This window comes from Aethalodelphis obliquidens, unplaced genomic scaffold (assembly GCF_003676395.1).
Source record: "Aethalodelphis obliquidens isolate GAN/ISIS:26980383/991018 unplaced genomic scaffold, ASM367639v1 scaffold15, whole genome shotgun sequence".
In the NCBI taxonomy this organism is placed as follows: Eukaryota; Metazoa; Chordata; class Mammalia; order Artiodactyla; family Delphinidae; genus Aethalodelphis; species Aethalodelphis obliquidens.
Window position 1 is genome coordinate 18243525 of NW_020837959.1, and position 19780 is coordinate 18263304.

The 19780-nt window shown below is 38.8% G+C and overlaps 1 long non-coding RNA gene across 1 annotated transcript in view; it reads left to right on the forward strand.

The window, feature by feature from the left end:
• The first annotated feature begins 1626 nt into the window (after positions 1-1626).
• The window catches only part of LOC113625491 (uncharacterized), a 102093-nt gene continuing 83939 nt past the window's right edge, over positions 1627-19780 (forward strand). Inside the window, exons 1-2 of the long non-coding RNA XR_003434697.1 lie at positions 1627-1868; positions 7671-7754. This is a non-coding gene — a long non-coding RNA (uncharacterized LOC113625491). The remainder of the gene's footprint in view (positions 1869-7670; positions 7755-19780) is intronic.

A 19780-nucleotide genomic window follows, 5' to 3' on the forward strand; every position in this document is an offset into this window, starting at 1 on the left:
GGCAGCTTCTTAACCACTGCGCCACCAGGAAAGTCCCAACTTGTTTTTAAATGAATATGAAACTCAAAATCATGAAAGATGATGACATTGAACTCCCATATTTTTGTTTGCTACATACTTCAGAGAGATAGGCATAATCAGGAAAGGGTGGGCAGTGGTAGGGGCTATGCATCTAGTGGTAAAATAAATTTTATACTATATGCCTGGAGTTTCCCTTGTCCACTTGGTCAATAAGTGTGTATAATTCCTCCCCACTTTTCTTTCTCTTTTGAGGCTGTCATAAAATCATGGCATGATTAAGCTAGAAGAATCCAGACACTTTAAAAGTGATCCAGTCCTTGGGCTTCCCTGGTGGCGCAGTGGTTGAGAGTCTGCCTGCCGATGCAGGGGATGTGGGTTCGTGCCCCAGTCCGGGAAGATCCCACATGCCACGGAGTGGCTGGGCCCGTGAGCCATGGCCAATGAGCCTGCGCGTCTGGAGCCTGTGCTCCGCAGCGGGAGAGGCCACAGAAGTGAGAGGCCCGTGTACTGAAAAAAAAACAAAAACAAAAAAAAAAATTGATCCAGTCCAAAAATATTCAATCTCTGTTCCTCATATATATGGATTATATAATCCATATAATCTTGGATTATAAAGTGGGAGGGTAGATATTTTAGGACCCTTCTCCTACTTGATAAGAAAAGATCTATTTTAGCTGTTTTGTCTATTGGCCTCTCATGTAATGTTTCATGACATAAAATGGTTGGAGCATCTTTGATTTTACTAAAATTATTCTCTCTCTCTTTTTTTTTTTTTAACAGATGAGGAAAATGAGGCCCTGAGATGTGGAGTGACTTATTTCTACACTACCAACATGTAGGTTAGACTTGGGATTCCTGGCTTCTGTACTCGATTAGGTTTCCTATACAACAAATTGCCACAGACCTAGTGGCTTAAAGCAACGCACATTATCTCAAAGTGTCTGTGGGACAGAAGTTCGGGAATGGCTTAGCTGGGTCCTCGGCAAGTCTGCAATTAAGGTGTTGTCCAAGGCTTCATTCTCATCTGGAGGCTCAACTGGAGAACGGTCTACTTTCAGGATCACTCAGATTATGGCAAAATTCACTTCTTTATGGCCGTAAAAGGTCAGCTTGCTTCTTTGACCAGTAATAGGCAGTGAGAGACCCTAGCAAGAGAGGTGCTACACTTATGTAATCATGTATTTACCATCGCCTTTCGCACGTTCAACTGATGAGAAGCAAATCACCGTTTTGCCCACACTCAGGGAAGAGGATTATACAAAGACATGAAGACCTGAAGGTGGGGTCATGGAAGCCACCTTAAAACCTGTCCACCACCAGTACAATAACTGTTTTAGCTGCCAAAATATTAGTAGGTGAGAAGGACACTATAGTGGTTTAAAATCTGTCTAATGTTCAAAAAAGTATTCTCTCCTTTTACTCTACTCCCTTGAATCTGGACTGGACTTGGTAATTTATTTCTAATAAACTAGAAGATGGTGGAAGAGATGGTGTGTGACTTCTGAGACAAAAGGCATTGTGATCTTCTCTTTGCTCTCTTTCTTCGATGATTCACTCTGGGGGAAAACAGCTGTTATGTCACAAGGACATTAAAGCAAGCCGGAGGAGTGGTCCATGTGGCAAGGAACTGAGTAACCCTGTCGAAAACCAGAAAAAGGTTTCTGCCAACAGCTATATGAGAGCCAGCCCTCCGCTGACAGTCACGTGAGTCAGCCGTTTCAGAAGAGGATTCTTGAGCCCCAGTCGAGCTGTTAGATTTCTGCAGCCCCAGCCAGTATACCCTCCTGAGAGAAGCAGAGCCAGACCACTCAGTGGAGCCTCTCCCGAATTCCTGAGCCACCAAAACTGTAAGATCCATAAATTTTTTTACTTTAAGTTACTAAATTTAGGGGTAACTTGTTACTCAGTTAATAGAGAATTAATATAGATATGAAGTGCTTTACTGTCTGATTTCACATCAATCAAGGAACCTCCCTACTGTGCATAACGGGAGACTGTTTCTGACAGACGTTTTTATATTTATGAAAATCCTTACAAAATCTTCTGCTTATTTTCCCCTATAACAGGACACCAACCCAAGATATAAATGTCCACTTTTGTTAGCATCTAAGAATTCTTTTCAGAAAAAAGCGAAATGTCCATGCTCTGTCCTAAAGCATTGATTGAAGGGGTAATTTCCCCTGGAAAAGGCTGTGCTGTAGTCAACATTCACATCTCAGAGCTGACATAACCCTTTTCCACTCCGTATTCTAGAGGGTTTCCAGCAGCTAAATCAACACATTTTCTGCAGAGAAATGTTCCAAAGATAAAGTAAGAAAGATGAGGACACTTGTTCTTAGACTCTTCCAGGTGAGTGAAGCCTCAGTGTGGATTCAAGTGAATTTGCTTGGAGGCTTTATTCAGAGAAAACAGTCAAAAGATCAACCCTTCATGGGGGTTATAACCTTAAGAAACTTAAAAGAAATGGCTTGTCTCTCCCTCCAGCTGTGAGCATAGGAACAAAGCAACAGAAAAGTTTATGAAAAAAGTTTCTAAAATTTATTTATTTTATTTATTTATTTTTGCCTGTGTTGGGTCTTCGTTGCTGCGCGCGGGCATTTCTCTAGTTGTGGCGAGCTGGGGCTACTCTTCGTTGCGGTGCACGGGCTTCTCATTGCAGTGGATTCCCTTGTTGCAGAGCACGGGCTCTAGGCACACGGGCTTCAGTAGTTGTGGCTCGTGGGCTCAGTAGTTGTGGCTCAGGGCCTCTAGAGCGCAGGCCCAGTAGTTGTGACGCACGGACTTAGTTGCTCCATGGCATGTGGGATCTTCCTGGACCAGGGCTCAAATCCCTGTCCCCTGAATTGGCAGGCGGATTCTTAACCACTGCGCCACCAGGGAAGTCTCAAGTTTATCAAATTGAATTGATTTTCTTAACAGGACTGAAATAATCTGGTCTAAGTGAAAAAATAGACTTTCTTCGTTAGGGCTGAATTTAAAAGCGCAGACTTTTTTGGTATCAAAATAACTGGCTTTACAATTGGATGTTAGCTCTGCGTGGCAATTATCCTTTACTTCTTTACTCCTCGGATCCTCTTGTGTTCCTTTTTATCTGCCATGCATTACACTTTTATAATTAGGAGCTGATTAAGCCATGGTAGACTATTTTTACTTTTTCACTTCAAAAATTATTGTAGAATGCTTTTTTCCCCAATTGTCTATTTCACAAATAGCCTGATTATTGGTATTGGTGTTTCAGTGGTGAGTGAAATCAACTAATGTATATTCCATGGTGGAGGAAGCAAAATGCCTATTGGGTCAATTTAATCCATATTAAATTGTGATATTTGTGCCTTAAAGGGGTAAATTTAACAAGGCCTGGATTTAATTTATCAAGTATACTGACGTAGGTAAATAACAGCATGGAGCCTGATGCATCAGAGTTGGAAGTGTAATGAGATCAGTAGGCAAGCCCTCCATAAAATTACTTGGGGCGTAGGAGAATCCAGACATAGCAATTATACTTAGCAAGAAGAAGCAGTTCTAGAGTGTGAAGCAATTAGTCAGATTTACAATCTCAGAGGAGAGAAGGGAAAATTACTTAAGGTAAACTCAGAAGCATCTTAAATCATCGTTACACTGTATTGATCTCAGTTGAAAGTGACTGGCTAGAAATGCTTGGTTTATCTTTACCATTAAATATTTCCATGGTGTTTGACTAACACCAAGAATATATAGCCTGGCATTTGAACTATAGTGAATTATAAGCACCTAGGCTTTTGCTGTGTGTGCATGTCTTTTGGAAGAAGAGTCTCAGAACATTTAAGAGAGTTGATGTTCATCTATAAGCTAGTTGTATTTTTTAACATTCCTGATAATACACCAGAGTAAAGGGTGGGCAAGTACATTTAAAGAGAATGAAGTATACGTGGCAGTGGTTTTAAGTGAGAAATAGGCTGCACTATTTTAACTGGTTTTATATCAATACATGTCATTGTCCATTTACTTATTAAATGGTGCTTATTATTAAGTGTATAAGTGTAAGGAGAGTGATTTTAAAAAGCCGTGGTCCCTATAGAATCTCTCTCTCCCTTTACCATTTCCCATAAAGGGATGGTTGATGGGGAAGGAAAATCTGAGTTTTAAAAGCTTCCAGGATTTGGTTCTTTATATTGCTAAAGGTGAACACTAGGGTTTACACCTCTTTGATATTTTTTTTTTAATTTTTTTTTTTTTTGCGGTACACGAGCCTATCACTGTTGTGGCCTCTCCCGTTGCGGAGCACAGGCTCTGGACGCGCAGGCTCAGCAGTCGTGGCTCACGGGTCCAGCCGCTCCGCAGCATGTGGGATCGTCCCGGACCAGGGCACGAACCTGTGTCCCCTGCATCAGCAGGTGGACTCTCAACCACTGTGTCACCAGGGAAGCCCCTCTCTTTGATATTTTTTGTATTCATGTTTGGGAAACACTTTAATGAGTCCTCATTTATGAAAATAGAAGGTATTAGAAACAATAAGAAAAATGCAAAGGTTTTTTTGTTCACACATATCGATGCAAAAATCTTAAAGTTACCTAGTAGCATCCAGCAGCACATGAGAAAACAATACATCATTATCAAGTAGGCTTCTTTCCAGCAATCTAAGGATGGCTCAGTTTTAGGCAGCTTGGACGGTATTTAATAGACCAAATGTGAATCCAAAAGATCATTGTCCGTGGATATTGAGATCGCTTTAATATAAAACTCTACACCCGTTCTTCACGGTGTGCTGGATATATTATATTTGCTCTCCCAGATCGTTCTTCACTCTGCTCTCTGCCCCAGGAGGCTGGCCTGTATGGATTCCATCAAAGGGCTGTTTCAATCTCTGGGGTCTAGCTGGGTTCAGGAGGAGCTCATGCAGTGAGAAGAGACTGAGGTCAGAGTATTTAGTGCCTGTTTTCCTCTCTGAAGCAATGCGTCCAGCTACTTGTGTGCCTCAGAAAAATGTCCCTGCGACCCCGAAGTTGGCTTTTCTATATGACTTTCTCCCTCTGTGTTCTGGACAGTGCTTCATTTCCTTGTCCCTTCTATCCTTGGAATAATCCCAGTTTTATTGAAATAGGCTTTGAGGTTCCTTGATACTCCAGCCTCACCTTAATAAATAGTCCCTTTGTTAAAATAAAATTACCCTAATTTCAGTATGCCACCTGTTTTCCTTGTGTGACCTTGATCGGTTCATATGGGAAACTTCCTTAACATGATCAAACATTGTGGTATATCAATAAAGTAAACAGGCAAAGAAGGAACGTATCTGGTCTTTTGTCTGAGGTTCCTGGCACAGAGCTGCAAAAACCCTTGGAATTGCCTGAGTGATAGGAGTGTCTTTGTTATGCTAATGGAGTGACTCAAGGTGGGTCCCTAGGTAGCTTCAGGATGGAGTCTGGTCCGCGAAAGACCAAGCACATGATTAAAGGGTTGGGGACTCTGAGGTAGCCTGACAATGTAGGAAGCAGAGAGGGGCTGGAGATTGAGTTCAATCACATGGTCAATGACTTAATCATTCATGCCTAAGTTATGAAACCCTGATTAGAAGCTCTGTGGAACTTCCTGACTGGAGAGTACATTAATGTGCCTGGAGGGTGACATGCCCTGACTCCATGTGGAGGTGGCATGGGGACTCTGCATTCTCTTCCAGTACTTCACCCTATGAGTATCCTTTGTAACAAAGCTGTAATTTTAAGTACAGAACTCTCCTGAATTCTGTGTCATTCTAGTGAATTATCAAAGCTGAGGGGGTTATGGGAGCCCTCCAACTTACAGTCAGTTAGTTGGAAGTCCAGGTTGCCTGGCAACCCCCTAAAATGCAGCTGGCATCTGATGCAAGCACAGTCCTGAGAAGGGTTAAGCCCTTAAAGTTGTGGGGTCTGATGCTAACTCCTGGTACTTAGGGTTAGAATTGTATTGCAGTACATCCAGTTGTGATGGAAGTGAAACAGAACAAACATATACCCAATCAGGAGACAGCATCATGTTTAATGGTAAAACTTCAAAAATATTTCTACTAAGATGGGGATATCCACTATCATATTAATATTTTCATTTTTAGTAATACAAATTTATTAAGGCTGTGAATTTTCACAGAGTAAAACATTGGTTTTGCTGAATCTTGTAAGTTCTAATATGTTTCATACTTATTTTTACAAAATACTCTTTCTCTTCCCTGGAACACTCTTTTGGTTTTACCAGAATTTGTGTCTCCCAAAGTGGAATTCCTAAGACCCCCCAGTAAACCCTTTTCTTATTTGTAGCCTTCTGTGTTTCTTCTTGGTCGACAATAGGTTACCTTAGGGTTTGCTCTTGGTGTTGTACAATCTATGGTATCGGACAAATGTGTAATGACATATATCTATTACTGTAGGATCACATGGGGTGTTTTCATTGCCCTAAAAATCCTCTGTGCTCTGCCTATTCATCCCTCCATCTAACCATAACCTTGGCAACTCTGATCTTTGTTGATTGTAGAGTTTTTTGTTTTTGTTTTTTGGGGGGTGGGTGTGGGGTAGGGTTAAATGAAATGATGAAATGTTTACCAAATCCAAAGCAGTGCGCCAGGCACATAGCAAATGGTCAAAAAATTTCAGCTTCTTCCTTTTTCTCAATTTCCTAAATATACTCTGAGATCTGGCTTTTATTTACAGACATTTAAAGGCTACTCTGTTTTTTTAGATTCTCTTTATATAAGGACTCAATTATGGAAAATGACTTTTATTATATTTAGCCTATATGAGAAACTAAGAAATAATTTACTGGGTGTAAATTTGGGTAGAAATGGATGTCTTTTTAAAGTTCCCTAACTATAAATCAAATTTATTCCTGGACAGCTATTAGTGATGTTAAAAAACAAAATTCTACTGAATAAATTTGAAGTTCTAATTAACTTTATTCAATGATTTATGAATCAGGCAGCATTCCGTCTAACAACTAGAAGCGAGCTCTGAGGGGTTATACAAAATGAATTTATAGAAAGGAGGGTGGGGCAGGAAGTCACTATTACAAAAAACAAAGTTATTTTGGGCAAGAAATCTTTTCAGGGGAACCCAAGGGCAAGCGTTTTATCATGCAGATTGCCTCTTCTTCCTCTGGGGGGAGATAGAGAGGGCCCATGTGACAGATTACCTTACTGGTGCTGCCCAGAAAATTCCAGATTGGTTAATTAAGATTGCATTTCTAAGGGGCTTCCCTGGTGGTGCAGTGGTTGAGAGTCCGCCTGCAGATGCAGGGAACACGGATTCGTGCCCCGGTCCGGGAGGATCCCGCGTGCCGCGAAGCGGCTGGGCCTGTGAGCCATGGCCGCTGAGCCTGCGTGTCCAGAGCCTGAGCTCCGCAACGGAAGAGGCCACAACAGTGAGAGGCCCGCGTACCGCAAAAAAAAAAAAGATTACATTTCTGGTGAAGGTCGAAACTACAGTTGGGTAAGGTATTAAATCTAGGTTCGGCATCATGGACTTTAGCACAAGTGACACCATTTTAGGTCTGTGGTTTTCACTTTAACAGTGCTATTCTTCAATTTGAGAAGTATATTTACAGAATCTCAACATTTATGGGATGAATACATTGTTATAAATTCACTCTGAGGTATAATGCTTCTCAGATTTTGAAGTTTAAGCTTTTTTTTTTTTTTTTTTTGTCAGCATCAAGTCTTTGATTTTGCTACTACCAAAATGGTCTGGATTATCGTACTCAAAGCCTGGATACTGCTGGCAAGGCAAACTATGGTGAGTACTTTTCGAATCAAATATTCCTGATTTGATGTGCTAATAACCACAGTCAGTCCCTGGCAAAAGGCAAAATTTGTTTCAGTTTTGGTTCATTTTGTACTTTTATTCTTTTTTGGTAGCAAACCTTATACTCTTTTTCAAACAGGTTTATTTTGCCTTATTCTTACTTTCACTGTGATTAAACATGTTTATTCTAAAGCATAAATTCACTAGGCAGTGCATACAAGGAGATATTCATTTTATTCCTATGCAAATTTGTCTTTTTGGCAAAATAGAGTTCTTTCTGGTATTTGGGCCATGTAGGCCAAGTATCATATTGTTCTTTCTTGTAGCAGGAAAATAGATGCACATATTTTCTATAGTAAATTTTCATTGAGTTCACTGAAATCAACTGCTGTACATTTCTGTTTAACAATTTGGAACTTTAAAAGTGCTTTCATGATTTATCTTCTTAATAACTGTGTAAGATAGACAGGGTAGGTAGCGTTGTTGGTATTGTATAAAGAAATTGCAAAATAAAGACTCTGAATGACATATCCAGACTCTAGGAGCTGGAGGATGGGTTGAACACCCAGTCTTTGGCCTTTTGGCACAATGATTTCTCTGCTAACCACTACGCCTCTCTAATTATAACTCAACTAAACTTAGTGACTGTTTATGTCAGAGAAGTTGGGGATATGTGGTTATGTATATTAATTCTGGCATGTCAAATCATAGGGTTGTTTGACTTTTTTTTACTACCCATAGTTGTAGCGAGTTGTGAGAGGTGAGCTTATAATTCTAGCTTTTGCTGTTATAGTAACTGATGACTGTTGACTCACAGCCAGGTTCATTTGCTTAGAATTATTTATTTGGTATAATTTGGTATAATTTATTTGATAAGCGGATTTGTCTTGGGCCATGCTGGCCAGTGTCAGGCAATACAAGATGACTGGACTTGAATGCATCAGAATTTTGTAATTGGAGTTTGTCTAAACAAAAAAAATGAAACAAACAAAGTTAGAATGTTCCCAGCCCTACTGATAAATTATTGTATTCCCAAGAATTTAAGTCAGAAACCAGAAGAAATCTTTCTCTCCAATGAAAGTATGCGGATCCAAGTAATTTCTTGTCAAATTTTCCTGGTATAGGTATTGACAAAAAAGGAATCATTATTCATTGAATAGTATGTGCTTGTCCTTTACTGCCCAGCTCTTTTAAGCCTATCACATTTGCAAAGTCTATATTATTGTCCCATTTGACAGATGAGAACATTGAGACTCAGGGAGATCAATTGCCAGTAATGACAGAACTCAAATTTGAATAGTGTTCTCAAACCAAAGTTCATGCTTTTTCTATTCTCCCAACAATCCTCTCTCACAAACAAATGTCTACAATTTCTGTAATCTCAAAATGTTTGTATTTACAAATCTTATCCCTAAGAGATAATCATTTCTTAAGTAAATTAGACGTTTTTATTTGCCTGAGTAACCAGAAGAACTTTTTCAAAAAGGGAGATAAATTGTAGATTAAAATATGTTCCTTAGACCATTTTGATAATGTCAGACCGTATGAAATAATTGCAGATAATTTAAACCCCATGCTTAACCTAAGTTTGATTTGGAGGTCAGGAATTCCTCTGATAAACTACAGTAGTTGTCCCTGGAGTATAAAAAATTATTTTGCATAAGGGAGGGAGTTCAGCAGGGTTAGTGAAAATTTGCCAGCATAAAAATTTAGAAGGCGTTGACCTGTGTAGCTACATGTGAAGTAGACAGATTTAGTGTATAAAAGATTTGTGTGTTCTACTTATAAATTTTAATTACCATGCACATGATAAAAAGACTCCTAATACTGTAATTTAGAAACCTACATAGATTTATTTTCCCAGAAAAAAATCTTTATGATTCATTGCATGTAACACCTCTCAGAGATCCTCAGTACTTTGCCTCAGTGTACAAAGTTTTTGTTAAAAAAAAAAAGTATAATAACTCATTAAGGATTCATTTTGAATACTGTGTTGCATTTTAAATACTGTTTGGTAAATTCTAGGTTTGACAGTAGTGAAATGATTTAGTTTGGAGTGGGCTCTTCGTCATGCTGAAGGACTGTAGTAAATCAGTTCTATGAAAAACAATTTGAGTGTACTTCACTCTACTAGCTCTAGGACATTCAAAAGCAGTTAAGCCTTTGTTTTACCTCAAAAAAGAATGTTTACTTCATTAGAACAGGTAGAAAAAAACACACTTATGCTTTTTCTTGGTATTTTACTTGAAGATTAATCTTTTTTTTCACCACTGGATCTGTACAAAAACAAATTTATTTGAAAGGAACTAACTGTCATGTGGTATGTGGGTCTTAGTTTTCTTAAAGTGAATAGGAAATGTCTGGGGCCTAAACAATATTTCAGTTTGAGGGTAATGTGTTTTCTGGTTTCTACTCTGTCAGATTCTCACCCTGGTCTCCAGGGAGGCAAGAAAAGATTGTCTATATGACATATTTTGCCTAAAGCAAGTCCTGAAACTAGGATTCATATTATTCACGTGACTGAGTGTTGATTTCCATAGATTTGCCAAGGCTCAGAATACAATCCATTTTCTCAAAAAATGTAACACCTCTCTTTTACAAATGAAGTTGTATTTTGTACAAAATAATGACGGAAAATGGGGAAATAAAGAATGTTTGACTTTGAAACATTTTTTACACATTAAACTACATAGAATCAGGCTTTTAAATGGGCTTGATTTTTTTTTAACTTATTTATTTTTGGAGGTATTGGAAAATTTAGGACTCTGAACACCCTTTTCTGGCCAGATGGAAAGAAACAGCAACAACAATAACAACAACAAAAAAACAAAACCACGTATATAGAAAAATTACTTAGAAATCATGAGGTCTTGTCTCTTTTCAATATCTGAATCAAAATAGTAAAATATAAACTTAGTCTGATAAAGTAAATGAAATATGACTTATTCCATTCCAGATGTTAGTTGCCACTGATAAAAATCTTCTTGAGGGCTTCCCTGGTGGCGCAGTGGTTGAGAGTCCGCCTGCCGATGCAGGGGACACGGGTTCGTGCCCCGGTCCGGGAGGATCCCACATGCCGCGGAGCGGCTGGGCCCCTGAGCCATGGCCGCTGAGCCTGCGCGTCCGGAGCCTGTGCTCCGCAGCGGGAGAGGCCACAGCAGTGAGAGGCCGGCGTACCGCAAAAAAAAAAAACAAAAACAAAAACAAAAAAACTTCTTGAATTGCTGACTGATCTTGCAGAGATGTAAAATCCATGGACTCAGTTGATAAAGATTAATGATGGTATTATAGTTTTCAGAGATTAACAGAAGATCATAATCATATTTTGCTATATGGGGAAGCTTTTTAAAAATAGGGAATATCCCATAATTGCATTCCAAACATAGTAAGTATAAGAACAGACAGTTTTTGTTGTTGTATTTCTTCTTCACATCCAGGGATAAAATAATAGAAAAGTTCTATGAGGTCATGGAAAAGTTTCTACTCTAGAATTAGGTAAAAAAGACAAAATAAGTACCCAAACCATATGATTTATCTGTAGTATAGACAGGAATTGCTTTTACACTACACTATTCATTCTCCAAGGCCTAGTCACTTTGTTGAATTTTTCTGTAATGACTATTACAACTATAATTGCCCTTTATATTGAGAAAAGTCACATCATAATCCCCCCAACAACCTCCCAAACCAATTCCTTGACCTGAATTCCCCATAACTGTTAACATCATTACCAATGGACCACCCTTGACATACTGGAATACCTTTTATAACAATTCTTAAGTTTGATCCTCTATATTCCATAAAATGCCAATTTATGAATATTCTACCTATACAACACCTTCTTAATCCACCTTATTTTCCCCATATTCATTGCCATTACCCTTGTGTAAGTGTAAGTTAAGTTAATTCAGATTTTTTCTAATAGGAAAAATGAACTTCTTCCACCTTTTAGAATTTAAATATCTCACTACCACCATCCCCAAACACACAAATATCAACTCACTCAGAGTTTCAGGATTAAACCCTTCTTGCTGTAGAGCAAAGATAAATAGTTATTTGCTGAATTGGTTCTAATGGACCATCAGAGTCAATTAAGAAAGAACTAGTGGAGAGGATTTTTGCATAGCAGCTAGAAGGGAGGGAAAAAAGTGCTTGAAAAAGCAAGAAGGAAAGTAAAACATTTGAAGGAGGAAGTCATGTCCTAGTCTAAAACGGAGATTAGAGGATGAGAGAGGAGAGAAAAGAGGGCTTTCCAGAAGAAGAGACCAATATTTGCCATCTGGGGAGACGTGGAAAAGAACCCACTGTTAGGGGGCATTGCTGACACACTCAGGGCTCAGGTACAAGATTTGACTCCCATACTGTGCCTTTCCTTGCCACATTGAGGTTTTATGCTATTATTTTTACTGGATGGGGTTTTCCCTTCATCTAGACCCTCACTGAGTGACTATCCAGTAGGAGAGATGCTGCTCTGTTGGACTTTGCTTGGTTTGGTCCTCACCTTAACACCCAGAACATCCTTAGGATCAATAGGGGGCTGATGTGCCTGCTTAGTCTCTAACCTCCATATATACTTGGGGAATTGCTGAACTTAATAACCAGAGACACCAGAACTCCATGGTGTTTAATGATACACTGGAACATGCGTAACTCTTAGAGACAGCTTTGATCATCTCTAATTTATCATCTTTTTCTTTTCCTATTGTTAAAATGTGCATTTATAAAAAGGCCAAATCCTGACTCTCATAAAAAACATAAGATCAATACATGTCAAAGATTTTATTTAACTCATGAACTTATGAGGTAACCAGTTAGATATTAACAACCAGTTCAAAAAATAAATCAAAAAGCAGAGATAGAGGCCATGAAATGATTTTATAGACGGAAGCAAAACCAACTCTTTTTCATAGGGATGGGGCGGGCAGGTGGGGTTAGGGAGGAGAAATGAAATGTCTTTCCATCAGACAGGATTGTCTTGCATGCTAACAGACAAGAGCCATTTGCAGTGCTATCAGTTATCTACAATTTACAGAATTCTAAAATAGCTCAAAAGACCAAGAAAGGTGCAAATCCCTTAGATTCAGAACCTGGAAGAATGTTCTTTAGAACAGAGGTTAGCAAATTTTTTCTAGAAGGGACCAGATAGTAAATATTTTAGGCTCTGTGGTCCACATATGGTTCTTGTTACATATTCACCTTGGCTTTGTTCTGTTTTGTTTTATAACCTTTCAAAAAATATAAAAACCATTCATAGCTCCAATACTGTTCAAAAACAGACCACTGGCCCATTTTGGCCCATGGTCCTAGTACACCTGACTCCTGCTCTCAACACCTGTAGTTTAGAATTAAAGTCACCCAATAACCTTTTTGGTCCATTTCAAAGTCTTTCACATTTTTCCTTGTACCATCTGGACCCGTCCTTCATTTTGTTGCAAAATAATTCTTTTAAGATGCTAATTTGGTCTCAAGCTTTCTCCTTTCCAGGAAATTTCATTGGATCCTTGCAGAATTAATTAAGTGCAGACTTCTTGGACCTGGACCTGGCATTCAGGACTTTTGCTCATGTGACTGATGCAGATTTATTCCCCAGTATCTTCTGTGTGTGAACCACTCACTCACTCTTACTTAAATATGCCTCATTTTCTTACTACTGTACATTTTCCCGTTTTAACCATTACTCAGAATTTTCTTCCTTTTTTGAAATCCTAGGCTTCCTTACAAGGCCTGTTTCAAAAGCTGTCTGCCCACTGGTGTCTATCCCAATTTTTACATGGGGGGATGTTCTTCCTCGAGTCATACTAACATTAGCGTCATTATTACTATCCTTCAATCTAATCTTCCTGTATTAACTCATCTTTACCTGTATTACTTCCTGTCTTAGTCTGTTTAGGCAGCTATAACAAAAATACCATGCACTGGGTGGCTTATAAACAACAAAAATTTATTTCTTATAGTTCTGCAGGTTGGGAAGTCCAAGATCAAGGACAGATTCAGTGCCTGGTGAGAGCCTGCTTCCTGGTTCATAGAAGGCTGTCTTTTCACTATAATCTCATATGGTGGAAGGGGTAAAGGAGCTCCCTGTGTACTTTTTCATAAGGGCACTAATTTCATTCATGACCTAATCACTTCCCAAAGACCCTACATTCAAATACCATCACATTTGGGGATTAAGTTTCAACATATGAATTTTAGGGGTACAGAAGTATTCAGTCTATGGCATTTCCCATTCAATATTGAACTTTTCTTTCTTGTTTACCTAATCTAGGCCTTTCAAAGATTAGGTGCTCAGTGAATTTTTTGTTACATTGCATCACTTGTTTCTTCTCTTGCTTTTGCATAATTTTCAAATTTGCTGGCATGAGAGTTTCTCTTGACTTTTACTGAGATAAGCTAAACGTGTTTGCTGCCTAAAGGCAACATCATTAGCTAGGCTGGTATCTATGGGAAATCACTGACTCTACTGGTATTAGTTACTGCTGCATACCAAGCTACCCTAAAACGTATTAGCTTCAAGCTAAAAACATATTTATGAGTTAATGGTTTCTGTGCCTGAGATATGCGTGTGTGGCTTTGCTGGGCACTTTGGCTTAGGGTCACGTGTGGTACTGCGGTGAAGATAGTGCCAGGGCTGCAGTCACCTCAAAGGTCAGCTGAGGAAAGATCTCCTTCCAAGCTCACTCATGTGGTTTTGGCAGGATTCGGTTTTCTGCGGGTTGTCGGACTAAGGGCCTCATTTTTCTCACTGGCTGTTTGTCAGAGAACTCCCCCTCTTCCTTGTGTCTTCTCTACGGGGCAGCTCACAGCATGGCTGTTTGCTTCATCAGATTCAGCAAGTGAGAAGAGTCAGAGGGAGAAGGAGGGAGACAGAGAGAGGAGAAAGAGAGAGAGATGGAGGTCACGTCTTTTATAACCTAACCTCAGAAGTGGCATTCCATTACTTTTGCTGTATTGTATTTGTAAGACGCAAGTCTCCAAGTCCAGAACACAGTCCACAGGATAGAAAATTACACAAGGGTATGGATACCAGGAGGCGGGATCATTAGGGGTCATTTTAGAGTCTACCTGCTCCAATTCTCTATATTTCAGTTACCAGACCACTCAGATGAAGGTAATAAACGTTGAATCTACCAAACTCAGAGAACTGCAAAATTAAAATGCTATCGTAAGTTCAAAATGCTATGGAATGCACGTTGTGGCCCCTAAATGTAAGAAGACCACGGAAAACTTCTCCTGTCAAATAATGGAGAAATGGATCATATTTACGGAAAAATAATTAATTTTCAGCAAAAATTAATGTTTGCTGAAAATGAAAATGATTTAGTATGACTCTGCAATTTTCCCTCTATTATCTAAGCCTCCAGCTTTTGGAAATCCAGACTTTTTTCTCTTGTTTTGCCACGGCATTGCATATTCTAAATAGATACACTTGCATCTTAAAGGAACCTTTGCAAAGATAGTAATCATAGACAAAGGAAAGGTTCTCAGGCTTCCCTGAAGGTCTCTAATTTTGGAAGATTTCTTTCCTAACAGTCTTGAAAGAGACTGATTACTCTGCTTCTATATGTGTTAGAGCCCTGAGAAATCATCTTTAAAGTGTCTGGTTAATCCAATTTAATCACCATTGTCTCAACCCCTCTTGCTGCAGATTATTACACCTGCAGTCTATCATTGTTCCAGCAGATGGCAAAAGCATACTATGCACTGGGTTGGAATAAGTTTGAAACTCGTATATTGAAGGCATGAACAAATGGTCTCAACCTGTTTTAAAAATCTGCCTTTGTTGTGTTTGGGACACCGTGGATGTGAAGGGAATTGTAGCATTCCATCACGTACACCACTGATGCAGACAGGTTTTGCTGAAATTCTACAGAATTAAAGACAACAAATAGTTCATAGGAACGAGTGATCTCAAGCAGAATTAAGTCATGCCTGCGTGTTAATCTTGTAGTTAATTCAACCAGGCTTTTTTCTTTTTGATTTATTTTAATAAAACAAACTGGATATAATATGGAAATCATTTAATTAAAAGAAAGGCATATGGCACTTTGTAATTATAAGCCAAGAAGATCTGTTATTTAGATAGTGTTCTGCAGTGGGAGTTAAAAGACAGAAAGACATAAGACATTTGCATTCAGATGCTGGTTTTCAGTTATGGAATACCAGTATGTTTTAGAGTGTACATAGTATTGCACATATTGTAATTTAGAAAGCATATACGCATAACAATTCCATTGCTATTCTTGTCTATGTTCTTGCTAATTTGACAATACTGTAATTTAAACCAAGAACATTATGCAGCTCTGTGATTGTAACCACTGAGAGATAAGGATGGCAAAATTTATATTCATGCAAAATAAACATGAATTAGGGAAAATTCAGATAATTTTTCTGGTATTGATGCTAACTGGAAAGAATGCACACATCCAAAATGCAGTGAAGTAAAGCTTGATTTTCTGTTTGTTTTCATTATATTAAATGAGATGCATTCTCGCAAAAGAAAGAAAGAAGAGAGAGAGAAAGAGAGAGAGAAGAAATGTCCATAATATATCTTGATAATAATGCCCATTGCTTTACTTGTTCTTCTGGCCTCAGCAGAATATCATGTCCAGTCCTTCCTGTGAGGCATCCTACCCTCGGTAAGGGGCTCCCCGTGGGGAAAGGCCACGTCGGGCCAGAATAGGTATCAGGAGGTTTGCTGGTGATGCTTTCAGTGAGCAGGTAGGCAGGCTTTTAGCTGGAGCTAGCTCAGGTTGTCAGATCTGAGAGCTCGGAGCGGCAGCATAAAGGGAAATGAATTCTGAAGTTCGTAGCTGGGAAATGAGAGCAAGGCTGGATGAGCTGTGAGATCGAATAGGGCGGTTCAGGAATTAGTTTCTGAATAGAGGCTATAATGCGTGGCTACTTTTTCCGTGTGGCGTTTTGGAAGACTCTCTGTTTAAAGGCATTAGCTAAAAGGAACGCGGTACATCGATGTCTTGAGGGATTGTCAGTCTACAAAGTCCTCTCTGTCCCTGCTTTTGCTGATAGCTCAGACCCAATTAGATTGTAAATGGGATTTGGATTACTTTTTACTTAAATACATTCTTATATACGCTTAGAGTAAAGCTTAGCTGGCATTTTTCTATCCACTGTAGACATCTTTCAAGACAACCCATTTGATTGGACATTTTATTATCTCAAAGTGCTTGGCTTTGAAGTACAGTTTTAGAGAATTTATTGTGGCTTGTGGTCTACAGTAGTTAAAACTTGCATCTATTGTAGCACTAATCCTTGGAGAGCCTTATTGTTCCCTTTCTTTCTCCAGAAGTGTGTTGATTTCCCTTTATAGATTTTTATGTATCTACACTGTTTGTTTATCCATTTTTCAATCCCATGGAGATTTTAAAATAACCATGAAAGTAGTTTTATTCAAGGTTTTCTTGATAACGTAAATAAAGTGTATATATCTATCCATTTCCTTTTTACATGCATATTTTCCTTCATTCTAGATACTGTATGAAATCAATTTTGCAAATGTATCATTGTTTATCACAACACAAATCAGCTGAAAATAAGGATATCTTGAAAATCAGAGTCTTGAAAAAATCAACAAAAGGAAAAATCAGGTTCGAAGAACTTAAGACCTTACAGTGAAAATGGCATTAGAGAACTTACCTATATGGTTTTCACATCTGACATTATTAGAAAAGACAGCTTTATTATTAATACAGTGATATTTTTATTTACTGTATATGATGTGGGGGAAATTGTTAGGGTCTCTATCCACATTAGTTCCAATGATGTATTTATAATTTGTTTTCTTTGTTGGAGAGCGCTTTCCGGCAGAGAAGCTCTTTGATGCTGGTTTCTGTGTCTTGGCCGCAATCTCATTGTGAATACTTTTGTGATTTTGTTGCTTAGAGCTGCTGACAACAGGGTTCTTACGCTGGTTCCTACTTCCGTGTCCTTTTATCCCTTTTCTCACTTTGCAAGTGACATCATTGCTTGGATATTTAACTTTTAAAAACTTTTTGACTTTTCTAAAAGTCTAAAAGGCAACTTTGGGTGACTTTTTTTTAACGTACTAAGGTATTTCTCACCGCTTCCCAGTTCCCAGGGTTTTACGCTTTTAGCTAGGCTTTATGTGAAAATATACACTGTCAACCCATCTTACTTATGTCTTAGCTTCCCCATCACACAAATACAAACACCACCAACGTGTGATTCCAAAGCACAGCATTGTAGTCTTTTATTTTCACTTGTTTCTAAAGGATTTATTGAAAAGTCACTCATTATTTCTCTGCTACTCATTTTAGCTTCTTTTTTCTAATTTCTGAATGCCAAGGTCCTCTTTCTTTAACTCTCTCTAACAGAACTGCATTTAATAATTTTACAATTGTAAAATTATTGATATCTTCTTGATATCTGGGGACTCAGTTGGAGGAATCAGAGCAAAGAGGCCGGAATTGTCTGAAGGACATTCAGTCCTGTGTCTGGTACTTGACGATGGCGGTTGGCTAAAATCTTAGCTGACTCCGGGCCAGAACAACTCATAAGGCCACGAGCTTGGGCTTCCTCACAGAATTATGGATGAGTTCCAAAGCTATTGCAAGAAAAAGGCAGGCAGAAGCTGTATCCCTTTTATGACCTAGTCCCGGAAGTCACACAGTAGCACTTCTGCCTTACTCTACTGGTTGGAGAAGTCACAAGCCAGCCTAAGTTCAAGAGGAGGGGAACCAGACTTTAGCTCTTACTGGACAAGGCACAGAACTCTGGGAAAGCATATAAGATAAGAAATATTGCTCTGCTATAAACGTTTTCAGAAAAATACAATCTGACACAGTCTCTTTGAGAAAGTGATACTTAAGTTGAAGCTGTTTGCAAGGGAATAAATATGGAAAGACATTATGGTCAGAGGAGGCTGTCTGAGTAAGGATCCTGAGGTGGGACAAACAAGTGACTTAACTGAGAAAATGAGAGCCAGGTGATTGGCAGGTGATAAACCTGGAGAGGTAGGGCCATATAGGTCTTGGCAAAGAGTTCAGACTTAAAGCAAGGCCCTACACATCATGTTAAAGATATGCAGACCTCATCATGAAGATTATAGGAGACTGTGGGCAGGTTATAGTTTGGGAATGATGTGATCAGATCTGTTGTTATAGATGTCAGGCTGCTGGATTGCAAGATAGAAGTGTGGGTGATGGGAGCAGTTCAAGGACAATTGCAGTGAGCCAGGTTGGAGAGAAAAGTGGCTTGGACTAGGGCGGTGGCTGTGGAGTTAGAGTCAAGTAGACAGATTTGAGATCTAATTAGTTGGTATGGGCAAGATTTGGGAAATGGTTCGGTGGTGAAGTAAGAGGACAGTCAGATTTGAGAATATATTTCTGAAGTTTTGCTTTGGAAACTATATATGGAAAGACTGGAGTAGCAGGAATGGCTTTTCGGGGGTAGAGATTATGAGCTAAGTTTTAGAGATACTGAATTAAGTGTTTTGAAAGCTATATTGAGATGTCCAATGGTAAGTGGATTATACGGGTCTGGAGCTGAGGAGGGATGAAGTATATGTTTGTGAATCATCTGCATATAGATGGTACCTACAGCCATGGATTAGATCAGAAGAGGCTATCAACAAAAGGGGAAGCAGTGTCACAAATTAGGTTACTTAAAAATAGATTAGGTTACTTTCATCTTGCAGAAAAAGAAAAGCAGCTTGGGAAAAGGAATTTGACTTTTCTTATAGTTTAAACTCCTTCAGGGCAGGAGTCATTTCCTTACAGGATGGATTGCGATATAATTACAGGTAGAATGGGTAGAGTTTGGGAAGTGGTTTGGCTTTAAAAGATCTCTGCAGAGTCCATTTTCTATAGCAACTGAGAAAATTCATAGACACGAGGCTGAAAAATACTGAATTCATCAATAGTGGAGAATAATGCTTATAATTGGAAAGGCATGGTTTTACATAGGTTTTGTTTTATGTGCTGTGAAATAAGAAAAATACTCTCTAGATAGTAAAAACATAAAACTGTATTTAGCGTGAA